Below are 16,304 nucleotides of genomic sequence, written 5' to 3'. Positions count from 1 at the left end.
GCAGAAGAGACCAACTCCCACCTGGCTACAGCCTCCTTTCAGGTAGTTCCAGACAGCAATGAGATCACCCCTGAGCCTCCTCTTCTCCAGGCTAAACACCCCCAGCTCCCTCAGCCTCTTCTCATAGGGCTGTGTTCCAATCCTCTCACCAGCTTCTCACTTCCAAAGCAACAAGTGAACAAAATAAGAAAGCATTTCAAATAAGTTCATAATTAAGGAACTTGGTGTTTGGTGAGTGTGTGGAAACATATGAATGCTTGGCAGGCTCTGGTATTAAGCAGTAGCTGACACCTGTTATGGAAAACAGAAATAAGTATTTACCAAAGAGGGCTATAATTCGCTCTTTTTTTTTTTTCTTTGAATTTCTGTCCTTACACAAGTATTCTATTTGTGTTAAACCTTCTATCACCTTCTGTTGCTCGGCAGCTGGTACAATCCTCTGCTCCCTGGAGTAGAGATGTAAAAGAGCTAGTCACCTGGAATACAGATATACTTCCCTGCCCCACAACTTTTATCTCTGAGATTAGTTGCAAAGACATACTGAATCCATTAATAAAAAAAAAAAATCACACACACAAAAAAACTTTTAAAATTGTCACTCTATTCAATACAGAATCAAATGAAGAGAGCAGTTCATCACAAAAAAAAAAAAAAAAAAAAAAAGGCAAATGTCAGGTTTCAGAGTTTTGTGACCCAATTTTATACAGTTAGTTGAACTGAGAATTTGTTGCCTAGAGTTCCTGAGACTTCATTTCCTTCTCATGGATTTGGCCAACTCAGACTATCTGAAGGCACTTCAGTGAAATTTGTCTGATTTTAAGTATAACTTAAACTGGATCAAATACCAAGAACTACAGTAGATGTTCACATCTTGCACAGATATTCTAAACTGACACTGGAGGATCAGGAAAGTATGGTTGAGATAGAAAAGATTCCATTTAAAAACATTCAAATATTATTATGTTTTTCTTTCAGGGAAGAGTGGATTCTCTAAAATATTGAGTAGCCTCCACTAAGACAATAGAAACTCAGCCAAGGAAATTACAGAACACCAAGTGTAAATTCAAGAGCTAGTAAATTGCTAGAACATTTATTAAACCATCAGTGCGTATGCACCTAGAGGAAAGCAAAGCACTAAAAAGTAGGCACTATGTGTTAGTCACAAGGAAATTATGCCAACTATGTCTTACTTTTATAAGCCTTGGTTAATTAAAGAAATGCTGGCATAACACAATAGGTCTCAAGCTAAAATCTTGCACAGTATTCTCACACAGCAGTTAAAATGCAAAGTTGAAATACTGCATTATGAACACACAAACAATATTAAGATTGACATAAAGAAATAATGGTTACACTTCCTAGATAGACAGGACACTGGTGAAATAATTTTCTCAGGAGAATTTTCTCAAAAATCGGTGCTCTTCCACCCTCAAAGTGAAGTTTTTTTTCCATATGTTTACATGGAATGTTCTGTGTTCCAGTTTGTGTCCATTATTCCTTTTCCTGTTATGGGACACCACTGGGAAGAGTTTGGCTCCCACCTCCTGACACTCATCCATTAGATACTTATAAACATTAATGAGATTCTCTTTCAGTTTCCTTTTCTTCAGGGTAGACAAACCCAGCTCTATCAGCCTTTCCTTGTAGGGCAGCTGTTCCAGTTCCCAAATCATTTTGGTGGCCCTCTGCTGGACTCTTTCCAGTAGATCCTTGCCCTTCTTGAACTGACAACCTGAGAACTGAATGCAATATTCTTGGTGCAGCCCCACCAAGATAGAGTTGAGGGAGAGAGGAACTTTGCCACAGTCTTCTAAAGACATCCCAGGATGCTGTTAGCCTTCTTGACCACAAGGGCACATTATTGTCTCACGGTCAGCCTTTTCTCAACCGAGACTCCAGGTCCTTTTCCCCAGAATTGTTCTCCAGCAGGTCAGCACCAAACCTGTACAGGAGCTGTTCTTTCCCAGATGCAGTGCTTGACTTGCCCTAGTTTCTCACCACCAAACTCCAATGTGTCTATGTCGTGCTGAATGGTAGGACAGTTTTCTGATGCATCAGTCACTCCTCCCAGTATTGTATCATCAGTAATCTTGCTGAACATACACTCCATTCCTTTCTCCAGGTCATTGATGATTATGCTGAACAGGACTGGACCCAGCAGTAATCCCTGGGGAATTCCACTGGTCACAGGCTTCCAACCCTACTCTGTCACACAGAATCATTGAGGTTGGAAAAGACCCTCAGGATCACCAAGTTCAACCAATAGCTCTACCCTACAATGTCCACCCTAAACCCCAGGCACCATGTCCAAATGACCTTTAAACACATCTAGGGTTGGTGACTCGACAGCATCCTTGGGCAGCCCATTCCAATGCCTGACCACTCTTTCCATGTGTTACAAAATATGCAAAATTAGTAATCTGTATTAATTTTGATATCCAGGTGAAGATTGTTAATAACTATGAAAACTGTTTATTCACATTAAATCTTACCAGAAAACTTATATTTACAAGGTTCAACATGCAGAGTTGGGATATTTATACACACAGGGAACAGGCAAAACTAGAACACTTTAAGAAGTAACTGGCAAATGCAAGCATTATACCAGAAGAGAAGGTTCTTGTAGACAGTATACCACTTGTGATTAATTATACCACTTATCCACTAGATGGACACAGGAAGCTTCTTTCTGCTTATGACAGAAGGCAATTAGTGAACTTCAAGAGGCTTTAAGTATTTACTCACAAAATACTATCAGACAATATCCAAAGCACATGCAAGGGTTGCTGTCGGTGGTCTCAAAGTTATTAGAGGCTTTGGAGTTTTCCCAGACTCTTTTCTCAGGAAGCTGGAAATCTATAGCATAGTCTCTGACCTGGTTCCTCTTGATTTCTGATTCAGCAGATGACTTGCAGAGAGGCAGGCAGGATGCAATGTGCTGTGCAGTCTTGGCATAATGTCATGCTGGCTACACAGGCTGACCACATGCAGGCATTTAGAGCCTGTTCCTGGTAAACTTGAGGTAGTGGAGTTTCCAGGCAGTTCAGGATGCAATGAGGCAGCAGTGCACACCATGTAGCCTGAGACTAATGGGCCTTTGGAAATAGATTAACCAGTCAGAATGGCACTTTTCCAAGCTTGACCATATTAGGTGAAGCCATGGCTTTTTGTTTCATTTCCTGTGGTTGCTTCTTCCAGCACAGAAGGAGGGAGAGCAGGGGAACATGTCTAGACAAGTCAGAGTCCCAGAGACCCAGCAGATGTAGATTCTTTGTCCTTTTTCTCATAGTTGCTTCTCCCCATAGCAAAAGGAAGGAGAGCAGAAAAACATGCCTGGGCAAGCCAGGACGTGTATACACTTATTTTGGCCTATCCAGGCCTACCATGACACCATGAGAATTTTTTCCCTAATATCCTGTCTAAACCTACCCAGTTCTACGTATCCCTTCATGAAGGCAAACACTGCCACCTAACTTGGTGTCACCTGCAAACTTACTGATGACATACTCCATGTCTTCATCAAGGTCATTGTGCTAGTTTGAAGCAGGGTAGAATGTTTTGGTGAGAAAAAAAGTAGATCATAGGCTGTGAAAGGAAAACAACAGTTATGTCTACTCCCCTCACAGTCTCACTGAGATGTATGAGAACAAGAAGTGAAAACATTAGATAACACTTTCGCCATTTCACCTGCACTCTCCGGCTGGGCTTTGGCTCAGCTGCATCTCCCTAACGTCACCTTCCACTAACCTTGCTTCTTAATCTCTTGGCTGAACCTCTGTTCTTCCTCAGGACTGGGGTAAGGTTGAGAGGGGCAGGGGGAAGGTGCAGGAGTGGTTGAGAGCCCCTTCTGGGGACTCAGGTTTCTGGGAGGGGAGTTGTGTTTCTATATTACTTTTACCTTGTATATTTCTGTATTTAACTGTATAGACTATAAATAGCTGCTTGTATATTGTACTAGCTGTAAATAAATAGCTTCATTTATATTCCCAGAGCTGACTGAGTCTAGCTGGGTATCTTCTAAAGTGTGGGGGGGCGGGGTATACCCAAACCACCACAGTCATCAATAAAGGTGTTAAAACAGAAGTGGTCTCAACACTCAGCCCTGAGGAACACCACTTGTGGCCAGCTGCCAGCTGGATTTAACTCTGCTGACTGCTAGTCTTTGGACCTATTTGTCCAGCTGGTGCTCATCCAAGCCCTTGCTTCTCACTTGGATGAGTAGTAACTGTCATTTGCATTGTGCAGAGAACAAAGGCAAAATCAACTTACAAAGTACTTTGTAATATTGCTAACACAGGGACCAGCTCACTGTCATGTCATGGACAGTTTTCACATGGAAATATATCAGAATTTAAAAATATTAATCTCTGATCCCCACTGTTGATTGTCTATGAAGTGAGAAGTATTTTTCACACACTTTTTCAAAGCTGAATGATGAATCCTTGGAAACTCCGAAAGTCATGAAATACCCAGTTGTGTGCTGCAGCCCATCTCCTTTGTACTGCCCACTGCAGTACAACAAACTTCTAGAACTTAGTGAAGAGAAAATCCTGGTTTCTATTCAGACATGACAAGTTTTATTAGTTCTGCATATGCCAGACTTGAGATAAGCCATTTGTTTCACATCTGATCCTTTATACGTAAATTTTGGACAATTTATTCAGCTGAGAAAGCTCATAACTCAGTCTTTGCATTGTGCCAGTCTGATAAACTATCCTATCACAGTGCTCAAAAACAGAACAGAGAAACATCCATTGCGCCAGGTAAAATCTACCACAAAACTGAGAAGACTAGTCCCAAGATGAAGGTAATAAGGCTAGTTAGAAGACAGGCTTCTCTTCAGCTGCTTCTCAGTGCTACAGTTAATTTCCAGACACTAGAATACTGCAGGATGTAGGATTTAAGAAAGACTCAGCAAAAGGCATTGGGTTTTGGTAACAACTTTATACAACACGTAGAGCTTAACAAGTATACAGCTTTCTAAAGTGTGGTGATCACATGTGGAACATGCTCTCACAGTAACCCATGATGGTACACTCAACAGAGATAGATCCAGTGCAGCCAATGCAGTCTGCAGGCTGAAGCAAAGACCCTTATGTAATTAAGTGTCTCTCCCAACTCTAGCAACTAGAAGTGTGAGAACCAATCAGGTGTAGTAAGTGAATCTAAGATAGAAATGGCACTAAAATGCCTATGCTTGGACTTCCCTTACAAGGAAGTAGACTGTAAGGAGGGCTGTGAGAGTCTAAATCCTCTCTCCCTTGTTCCTCAACAAAGATAAATATTGTTACTCTCCCTAATCAACAAAGATTGCCTTTGTTAACCTCCTGGACTCAGAGGAGGTGCTTGTCTGAAAGCTCAGAGATGCAAATCAACAGATAGGTCCAGGAATTTCCACAAAGGCACTCAGCCTGGTTTGAATGTCCAGGATGTGCACATTTTATGTCAGCTACCCCAAAAAGAAAGAGCTTATGTGTATTCGGGGTATGGACAGGTTAGCAGCACAGGAAGGGGGCAGAGGACCTCCTCAGTGCCACCACCAGACCCCTGTGAATGCCTGAATACACAGGAAGATTTCCTGGGGAGCTGCACCTGGACTTTGGTCTAACAAACTGTATAAAAAAGACATGAGCAATGCCTGCCAAAATGTGGACCTCCATCAGAGCATCACCAGAACTTCACATCCACCAGAAGAACTTACAAACTCCACAGAAGAACATCCCGGGGCCACACACATCTCTCTCCTCCATCTGCAGCTGATGGTAATATCCCTCCTCTTATCCTTCCCTGCTTCTTCTCTTTTTCTGCGTTATTCTCTCTCTCTCTCTTTCTTTCCTCTTCTCTCTCTCCCTCTGTTTTGTTCAACTTTATCCTTCAATAAATAGTTTTGTGGTGCTATCTGGTCTCTCTTGCACCTTAATGTCACAGCACAGAAATCTGTAAGAACAGATCTTGCTCCTCTGGACAGAGATACTGTTAATCTTTGTTCTCTGGACCTTGACAAGGGCTTACAAATGTAGCCCTCAGGTAGACATTCACATTCAAAGACCTACCTACATGTGGATGTCTGCAATGCTGAGCTCTTATTTTCTCACACACTGTGGGAATCAATTCAGTATTATAATAGAAGCTAATAATACCAGCTGAGATGCTCTAGATGTTTCATGTGGTTTATGGATGCTATAGAATAAGGTACCTGAATCTTCTAGGTTGTACATCTTACCCACAAACTATTGTTTCACATACTCTAGAGGGTTTCAGCTGGCACAGGAGTCCTTTCTGCATGCAAATGAACCAAGTCAGATATGTCTACATCTGAGTTCACCTATACTCCAATGAAATAAATAGGCACTCTAGGGTACAATTCATCTCTCTTCAGACATCTAAATACATCAGAAAAAAATTGTATTTCTGTATTTCCTATTTCTTTTCACTTAGAAATTATTTTTATCACATTCCTCAGACCTTCATAGCACCACTTTTAAGGCAGTACTCCCAACTCACCTTTGCTTTAAAAAAATGCAAGATTGCTAAAGGCCATAATACATTTGGTTTCTGAACTGACAGTTTAGCAATACCAGCTTTTCAGAGCTGGTTTGGGCATCTATCCAGCAGTTCATCACATGATACCTGACTTGCTGAAGTTATTTTGTATTCAGATCACTTAATCACATTTTGTTTTAAGTAAATTAGCCCACTGGTCCCTCACATGTTATATCCATTACCTAGATTCATCTTGTGATGTTAGTGTTGTTAAATTGCCAGTGGCTGCTCTTATTCTCTTTGAGGTTATTAGGACTTAGACAGCAATTAAGCAACATGTCGACTGCACTACTGTTTCAACATACAGTATAAGAGTTTGCAAAAAGATTGAGTGTACCTTTCTAACAGAGCATGTGGCTACAGTAGATGCCAGTATATGAAATAATTTGCCCAGGACAATATTATAAATAAGATGGAATATGACTTAACAAAACTTCAGAAAGCACTGCAAATATCCTGTTCTGAATTTTAGAGTGAAAATTGATTCATTAGGCAAATGGGACTGGAATCAGTGCTATTTACATGTTTCCCCAGGTAAAGCTCGTTCTTTTTCATCTCTTTAGGTGACACAATTATCACATCAAAAGCAGGATTCTGCTTTAGGAGAAGCAGTAATGCCTTGAGCTTCTTTCATAGAAACAGAGTGGATAGAGAGAACACTGCCAGGTGAGCTGGAATGAATTACAGGAAATGTTTGTAAATAAATAAATAAACAAACTGGAGAAAAGGGTAGATAATATCTAAGGAATGCATACCTGCTGAGAGTTTGGAAAAACTGGGAGACAGCTACACCACGGGCTGCATCAAAAGGAGCATGGCCAGCAGATGGAGAGAGGTGATTCTGCCAATGCACTGTTTCAGAGACCTCTCCTAGAGTACTGTGTCCAGCTCTGATGCAAGCAACCCAAGAGGACATGAATCTGATGAAGAGGGTCCATAGAAGTGCAACAAAAATGATGAGAAATCTGGAGCACCTCTCCTACAAAACTGGGATGAGGCAGTTGGGGTTCTTCAGGCTGGAGAAAAGAGGGCTCAGGTGAGATCTTATAGCAGCCTTCCAATACCTGAAGGGGGCCTAGAAGTAAGCTGTATAGGGACTGTTTACAAGGACATGTAGCAATAGGACAAGGGGCAATAGTTTTAAACTAGAGACTTACATTGTGTGCTATAGTTCTTTACTTACAGAACACTGGAACAGATTGCCCAGGCACATGGTAGAGGCTCCATCCTGGAGACTTTCAAAGTCAAGCTTGACAGGACTCTGAGCAACTTGATCTAGCTGGGGATGTCCTGTTCCTGCTTAACGTAGGGACATTGGACTAGACAAAGTTTAAAGGTTTGTTCCAGTTCAATGCATTCTATGATTCCATGACTGACCTAGCACTAGCACATTTTTCCTTACATCCAATCTAAACCTCTTCTGGTGCAACTTGAGGCAATTTCCTCCTATTGTATTTTATTTGTTTGTTGGGAAAAGAGACTGAGACCCACCTCACTACAGTCTCATTTCAAATAGTTGTAGAGAGCAATAACATGTCCCTTCATCCCCTTTTTCTGCAGGCTGAACAAAGCCCAGTTCCCTCAGTTGTTCCTCATATAACTTGTGCTCCACAACTCTCACCAGCTTTGTTGTCCTTCACTGAACACACTCCAGCACCTCAAAAGGTTTCTCTAAGTTTTTCAAAGATTAATTCAAAGGGAGTTGGAATGACCAAGTATGTTTTGTGTCAGCTGGATAGAAAATGAGGAGAACTGGCAGGGTTCTTCATTTATATAGGTATAGGCTGAGAAAAATGTAGAATCATAGAATCAAGCAGGTTGGAAGAGACCTCCAAGGTCACCCAGCCCTGGCCAATCAACTAGACCATGGCACAGAGTGCCTCAGCCAGGCTTTGCTTCAACACCTCCAGGGACAGCAACTCCACCACCTCCCTGGGCAGCCCATTCCAATGCCAATCACTCTCTCTGTCAACAGTTTCCTCCTAACATCCAGCCTAGACCTCCCCTGGCACAACATGAGACTGTGTCCCCTTGTTTTGTTGCTGGTTGCCTGGCAGAAGAGGCCAACCCCCACCAGGCTACAGCCTCCCTTGAGGTAGTTGTAGACAGCAATGAGGTCACCTCTGAGCCTCTCCTTCTCCAGGCTGCACACCCCCAGCCTCTCCTCACAGGGCTGTGCTCCACACCTCTCACCAGCTTTGTTGCCCTTCTCTGGACACATTCCAGTATCTCAGCATCTCTCTTGAACTAAGGAGCCCAGAACTGGACATAGGACTCAAGGTGTGGCCTAACCAGGGGAAAGCATAACCTCCATTGTCCTACTGGACACACTGTTCCTGATGCAGGCCAGGATGCCATTGGCTCTCTTGGCCACCTATAAACTGTTGTGTATCTTCTGCTGCTTCTCAAATCTACAATATTAAAAAAATGCTAACACTGTAGAAATTCTAGAAATTTCTCTTACTTCTGAAATTGCTGCTGATGGTAAAGTGTTCACAGAATAGAGAAAACAAAACCAAACCCCATAAATATTAATGAGTAGCTGAATTAAAGAAATGCAAGGGTCATGGATAGAGTGGGTGGAATGCAATTAGGTGGGTGATTTTGGTGAAGAATTAAGGCTCTTAATTCTAAAGTGACATGTAATATCATTTCAAAATTAAGGAAACATGATGGTATTTGCTTTCACTATGAAATACATATTAGATATCATGATTTTAATTTGTACTGGTACTGAAGATGTCACAACAGTATCAGCAAATCTGTTTAGCAAAAATACACAAGGAGAAGAGCAGGAAGGACAGGGTAGGGAACACTTACAGACTGTATATTTTTATTATGAAACAGTCTCACAGTGCCAATTACTGTTGGTTCAAGGACAAACGCTGTGCAGAGAAACTGGGACATACACAGAAGAGATGTACAGGTCAGTGCAAAAAGCACCTCATGGGGACAATACCTGAGAATTCCAGAATCATCAGCTTGCAGACAGCGGCACAGAGTCCATAGAGAATAGCTTAACATCTCTACAGCTGTTTAATTTAGAAGTTATTATTTGAGTTCCTTTGCAAGTGAAAGCAATGCAATATAAAACTGAGCTTGAACCAGAGCCCACTGCTTCTGCAATCTCACGGCAGGTTTGTCAGAGGCTGCTTAAGAAGGTGAAATTGCAGAAAACTTCACTGCTTCTAAAGCATATACAAGGAAAATCCTCACTCCCCTGAGTGTTGTAATGGTGAAGGTAACATATAACTGTAAACAACATATGTTAAATCCTTATGTTGTGAGACAAGGAGGTCATGCATTATGTGGTAGAGGATGGCTGAGAAAGATTCAATTGGATTGGCAAAGAGTAATGTGTTTCCAGGTTGGAAAATAATTATGGACTTCAACTCAAACCAAAAAGAACTGTTCTAAGTGTTTATACAATTCAAAGTGTATTTAAAAAGGTATCAGAGCATAACTAAGGGTCATCAGCATTGTCAAGGCTTGAAAAAAAAGGCAAAGAGGGTAGACAGGGTGTACTAAATAAAGTAAGAGCAGCAATGGATAAGTATTAATGACATAATTCAAGGTAATGCTGAAGTGTTGTCATGTCATGGAGTGTGTATGGATTTTTTTTTCCTTACTGATTAAAAAAAGTTGAAGTTGTTACTATGCATTAGTCCATATAACCTTTCTAAATTATATCCATTTTAGTAATCAGAATGGATGTTTCTTGTAAGCATAATATTTGTTACTGTTTGTCCCAGGTTAGGGTAGATCCCTCCCCTGGTACAATAAACTCACCACAACATGGGTTTTTTTGGAAAGTCAGGGAAAAATGAAATTGTTTTTCTTATAGTTTAAGTATAACAGCATAAGGAGAAATAAACTACTAGAGAAATATAATAACCTTAGCAAAGATGGGGAAGAGGTCAAGTGGCAGCAAGCAGCAAAAGCAGCAGGAGCCAAAACAGAAACGGGGGAAGATAGCAGCAGGCACAGCTGAAGTGGCAGAAGCAGCAAGGGGAAGGTCCAAGCTGTGCTTCCAGATGTAAAGCTCTTGATGTTCCAATGAAATTATATTAACTTATCCATTGTTGCCATTCTAGAATCTTCACACCTCTACTCAAATCTTCTGCTTCTAATTTTCTCTGTAGAAATCTAGCTCAAATGGACACACTGTTCTTGAAACTTTTGAAATGATCAGAACATACCCGTTTGGAACGGACCCAAGGAGATCAAGTCCAACCCCACTGCCAGCACAGGACACATCACAGAGGAACACATCCAGGCAGGCCTTGAAAGTCTCCAGAGAAGGAGACCCCACAACCTCTCTGGGGAGCCTGTTCCAGTGCTCTGGGACCCTTACAGTAAAGAAATTTCCCCCTTGTGTTGAGGCGGAACATCTTTTGCTGCAACTTGCACCCATTGCTCCTTGTCCTATCCAGGGAGCAAGTGAGCAGAGCCTGTCTCCCCACTCCTGTCCAGCCCTCAGATATCTATAAATATTTATTAAATCCCCTCTAAATCTTCTCTTCTCCAGTCTAAAAAGTCCTGAGTCTCTCAACCTCTCCTCCACTGATGCAGGACTTCATCTGGTTCCTCTGTGCCCAGCTCTCCAGTTAAGATCTCTCCAAATTAATATAACCTAAGAAATTTTCCTTCCTGAAGTGTAGTACCTGATCTCATGGATACTCTTATAGTGTTTCAGTGCTGAGCCTAACACAGATTGCCACCAGAGCTAAGACCAAAGCATGAAGTATCACTATCAGTGAATGACAGTTTAATGAATCTTATGTCTCTTGTTTCTTTTCCAAGTTACTCAGGCACATGAAAGCATTAAATTTTTGCTGATACAGTCACATCACAAAGAGGGAGGCAGTATTTTTTTTGCATTTGGAATGACTTGATTTTGGAAGTCATTTTAGGAAATTTTACAGCAGAGATGTGGGGGAGTCTGAGGGAAAGTTCACCAATCCCATTTACTTCACATTTGCACTATTTAAGAGCAATCTTAAATTTCTTTTCCCTGTTCAGTCGTGAAAGCTTTTGTTTTAAGGGCTAACATACCTCTTCTTCCTTATAAGTAATTTTTCATGGAGAAGTTACCTTTCCCCTGAGACTATGAACTTCTTCAGTAGTGGAAATTCTTCAAGTTCATAGATCCTGTGAGTGATGGGACAAAATGTGCTCCAGAGAAGAGGTGTGCTGGTTTAGTAGTCTGAAGTATATTCTATATCATGATAGAAATCCTGTCAGTAATGGATTTGTAATCTCTGAGTGACATTTTACATGAAAGGACTAAGACTATTTAATGTGTAAGAATTAGATCAGTTCAGTTGATATATCGAAGATGTTCCTGAGACTTGTCTGTTTGCTATTACTGCAGCCATTTAGGACACTACTAGGGTAATAGCATGTATAAATACATGATCTTTGTGTACTTCTAAACTGTAAGTACTGCTAGTATTGATACAGCTGGCCTTCTGTGACTTGTCTTTGTGATGTAAAAAAGGTAAAGTATCTTTGTCCTTGTTTCACAGTCAGAAAGCTAAGTCATTGTAGTATCACATTCTTAGACTTGTTCTTGTACCACAGAGTGCCATTACTGTCACTGTTGACACTGCCTAGGTTTATGGAGCAGGCCATGGATGCCACCTAATCAGCACCTGCTCATTTACTCTTTGTGGAAGCTGGTTAAAAACACCAAGCAAGAAGACAACTAAATTCAGTAAAACACAACTAGGTTTCATGTAGCATAGACCTAGGATGCAATCACACAGGATCACAGAATGTTAGGGGTTGGAAGGACCCAAGGAGATCATCAAGTCCAACTCCTCTGCCAGAGCATGACAATATTAACACACATCACAGAGGAAGACATCCAGACAGACCTTGTAAGTCTCCAGAGAAGGAGACTCCACAACCTCTATGGGGAGCCTGTTCCAGTGCTCTGAGACCCTTACAGTAGATAAGTTCCTCCTTGTGTCGAGGTGGAGCCTCTTTTACTGCTACTTACTTCCTTGTCCTACCCTAGGGATCAAGTGAGCAGAGCCTGTCCCCCCCATCCTGGCCAGCCCTCAGATATTTATAAACATTTATCAAATCCTCTCAGTCTTCTCTTTTCCAGACTAAAAAGTCCCAGGTCTCTCAGCCTCTCCTCATAAGCCATGCCCTCCAGTCCCCTAATCATTCTGGCAGCTGTCTGCTGGACTCTCTTCAGCAGATCCCTGTCCCTCTTAAACTGGAGACCCCAAAACTAAATGCAGTATTCAAGATGAGGTCTCACTAGGACAGAGTAAGGGGGGAGGAGAAACTCCCTTGATCTGCTGGACACACTCTTCCTAATACACTCCAGGATCCCATTGGCCTTCTTGACCACAAGGGCACATTGCTGTGCCATGGGTAACTTGTTATCCATAACTGCCACTGGTTACGATGCCACAGGCATCAGAAGAGATGGGCAGATGCTTGATGCAAGCCAATCCATTTATTGCATTCCAAATGTCTTTCTGTACCTTTAATCAGAAGGCCACAAATTGTATTAAACAGCAATTGGTTACATGTACTTGTGTTAGAAATTACATACTAATTGGCATAGACATTCATCATATTCTCTCAACAATACATGCACCGTGTCTAAGCAATCTAAGTCAGCAGAGATAGGCAAAAGCCACAGGCTCCAGATGTACATTTGTTTATATTTGTTACACCATTCTCTGAGGTCATTCCAACCTTCTATTTTATCTTAACTCAGTACTTCTGAGCTCGTGCACTCTCACCTGTCCATGGATTATGTTCTAGTATTTCAAATTCCAATAGCTGTACCATTCCAACACATAACTTACTATCACAGAATCATAAAATCAGTCAGGGTTGGAAGGGATCACAAGGATCATCTAGTTCCAACTCCCCTGCAATGGGCAGGAACACCCTATTCTAGATCAGGCTTGCCAGAGCCTCATCCAGCCTGGCCTTAAACATCTCCAGGGATGGGGCCTCAACTACCTCCCTGGATTACCCAATCATAATAGCTATATGTTCATGAGATACAAGCACTTTAAAGTTCCTTAGCCTAGACTTAGCCATGAAAACAAAATGCAATACAGGGAAAACACTATGTTTCCTGAGAAATCAACTGCTCATCTGATTCACACCACCATCTTTAAACCCAGTCTTCTAAATACAGGATTTGCAAATGCCTATTGCATTCTCATTGATGTAGACTTTAAGTCTGTTTCTCTACTAAATAAAATCTACAGTACACTTACCTTGAATTATATGATAAATATTTTATCCTTTGTAGTGTAAGAGTCACATGATTCTAGTAGCAATAGCTGCAGAATGTCTTATCTCTAGAATGCACAGAATCACAGGAACATTCTGTTGGAAAAGACCCTTGAATCACCAAGTCCTACTTTATCCCTACTCTAAAAAGTTCACCCTTAAACCATATCCCCAAGCACCATATCCAAATGACTTTTAAACACATTCAGGATTGGTGACTCAACCACCTCCCTGGGCAGCCCATTCCAATGCCTGACCACTCTTTTTGTGAAAAAATGTTTCCTAAAGTCCAGTCTAAACCTACTCAGTCACAGATTGAGGCCATTCTTTCTTGTTCTGTCACTATTTACCCATGAGAAGAGACCAACTTCAGCCTTTCCACAACGTCCTTTCACATAGCTATAGACAAGGATAAGGTCTACCCCTCCCAGTTTCCTCTTTTTCAAACTACACAGCCTCAGCTCCTTCAGTCATTCTTCATAAGACTTATTTTTGAGGCCCCTCACCAGCTTCGTTGCCCTCCTCTGCACTCATTCCAATAACTCCACATCCTTCTTGTAATGAGGTGCCCAAAACTGAAAGCAATACTCAAGGTGTGGCCCCATCAGAGCTGAGTACAAGGGGACAATCACCATTCTACTCTTGCTGGACACAACATTTCTAATACAAGCCAGGATGCCATTGGCTTTCCTGACCACCTAGGACATCATCTGTTATGTTGGGACTGTAACAAGAGTGGGAAGCATTTGAGGTCTCAATATGAAGTCATTAGATATTAGAAGTATTGTAATTGTAATTAATAGGGATGTGCTTGCATCTGGGGCTAAATTATAGAAATTACTCTATCACTTGATAACTCTGCTGAGAAGGGGAAATCAGGAAAGGGAGAAAATACCCAGTGGTTGAAATAAAAATGGAATTAAATAACCACACTGATACCAATGTCAACACAAAGTATATAAAGTTACACTTGGGGGTGAACTAGATGATGTCCAGATGTCCTTTCCAACCCCTAATATTCTGTGATACTTAACCTAAAAGAAAACCATCATACTATCAAGAAACACAGTTCTCAAGAGCTGGAAATAGATGAGGAGCCAGAGAATGACTTCAATAATGTATTAATTTAGGAAAATTGCCCCTCAAGTTTTTTGATGCAAGTGATTACCTGAAAAGAGGCTGTAGCCAGGTGGGGGTTGGTCTCTTCTGCCAGGCAACCAGCAATAGAACAAGTCAAAATAAGCCCACTGCTGATACCTCTGATCTTGGAGCCAGAACAACAGGGCTGTTCCATGATAACACCAGGGGTGGTGCATGACCTGGCACAAAAAGACATACAAGAATGCAGAGCTCTTGAAGATAACAAAGCTCAGGTTCCTTTTATCCTCCTGAATTATATAGGGATGGGATGCATAACCATAGCAGTGCTAATGCATTTATAAAGGTGCTTGATTGACAAACTTAAGAAAAATTATAACTTATTTTGAAGGTGGAGATAACTCAAAATGAAGCACATGGATATTAAAACTATAGAATTGTTTCAGTTGGAAAAAAGCTCTAAGATTGAAGCCATTAAACCACATCCCAAGATGCCATGTCCACACATTTCTTGAACACCTCCAGGGGTGGTGACTCTACTATCTGTGCCAACGCCTGACCACTCTTTCTTGCAGCAATGAAATTTTACTTAATATGCAACCTAAACCTCCCCCAGGACAATTTCAGACCATTTCCTCTTGTTCTATCACCTGATACCTGGGAGAAGAGATGAACTCCCACCTCACTACAGCCTCCTTTCAGGGAGTTGTAGGGGGCAATTAGGTATCCTCTCAGCTTCCTCTGAACTAAACAACCCCAGTTCCCTCAGCCACTCCTCACCAGATCAACCTTCCAACCTCTATGTTCTGTGATCATTAGTGAGCAGGAAGAAGCAACTAAACATAGAGGAGCTCAGCCTAAGTAGGCCCAGCCAGCACCCATAAGTGATGTTAGAATGACCATCAATTCTCTACTGACGTTAGAATGAGTATCAATTCTGTAGCCTACCAAACCGGGGGGCCAGCAGGCCCCCCGGCCTTTTGATCCCCTCCACCATTCACCCAGTGCACACCATGGGCACTCACCAGTGATGCCAGGAGGAGGATCCCTCTGCCCAGTTGGGCAAGCTTAGGGCTTCTGCCTTTCCTGGGGCTGATTATAAAGGGGAGTGGGCAGGCAGAACAAAGTGGACACACCTGGGGTGGGAGGAGACTAGCAGAGCCCAGGTGCTCTGGGTTTGGGGGGAAACAAGGGGAAAATGCAGTGTGGGCAAATAGAGTGGAAACGGGGAGGTGGTGCTGAAAGAAGGGAGATGGAGAGGAAAAGGATGGAGAGGAAATGAGGAAGAAGGGGGAAAGAAGAGATGGAGAGGAAAGGAGGAAGATGGGGGAGAAGTGGGATTAAAAAAGCCCTAAAACTGAACTGTGTGGGGGGGAAAAAAGCTGATCCTG

At 41.9% G+C, this 16,304-nt stretch overlaps 1 long non-coding RNA gene across 3 annotated transcripts; it reads right to left on the bottom strand.

Moving 5' to 3' along the window:
• Window positions 1-327: 327 nt before the first annotated feature.
• Window positions 328-15,966, bottom strand: LOC135173887 (uncharacterized). Of its 3 annotated transcripts, none has more exons than XR_010301505.1 (3): window positions 15,939-15,966; window positions 13,800-13,911; window positions 328-446 (listed from the first exon to the last, which is right to left on the bottom strand). It is a non-coding gene; the product is annotated as an uncharacterized LOC135173887 (long non-coding RNA). The 3 variants fall into 3 exon arrangements; XR_010301503.1 differs by lacking the exon at window positions 15,939-15,966 and adding an exon at window positions 15,073-15,135; XR_010301511.1 differs by lacking the exon at window positions 15,939-15,966 and adding an exon at window positions 14,984-15,025.
• Between the last annotated feature and the right edge of the window lie 338 nt (window positions 15,967-16,304).

The sequence above is a fragment of the Pogoniulus pusillus genome, chromosome 3 (assembly GCF_015220805.1).
Source record: "Pogoniulus pusillus isolate bPogPus1 chromosome 3, bPogPus1.pri, whole genome shotgun sequence".
Lineage (NCBI taxonomy): Eukaryota > Metazoa > Chordata > Aves > Piciformes > Lybiidae > Pogoniulus > Pogoniulus pusillus.
The sequence above is the reverse complement of the archived record's forward strand: the minus strand, read 5'-3'. Positions and strand labels throughout refer to the sequence as shown.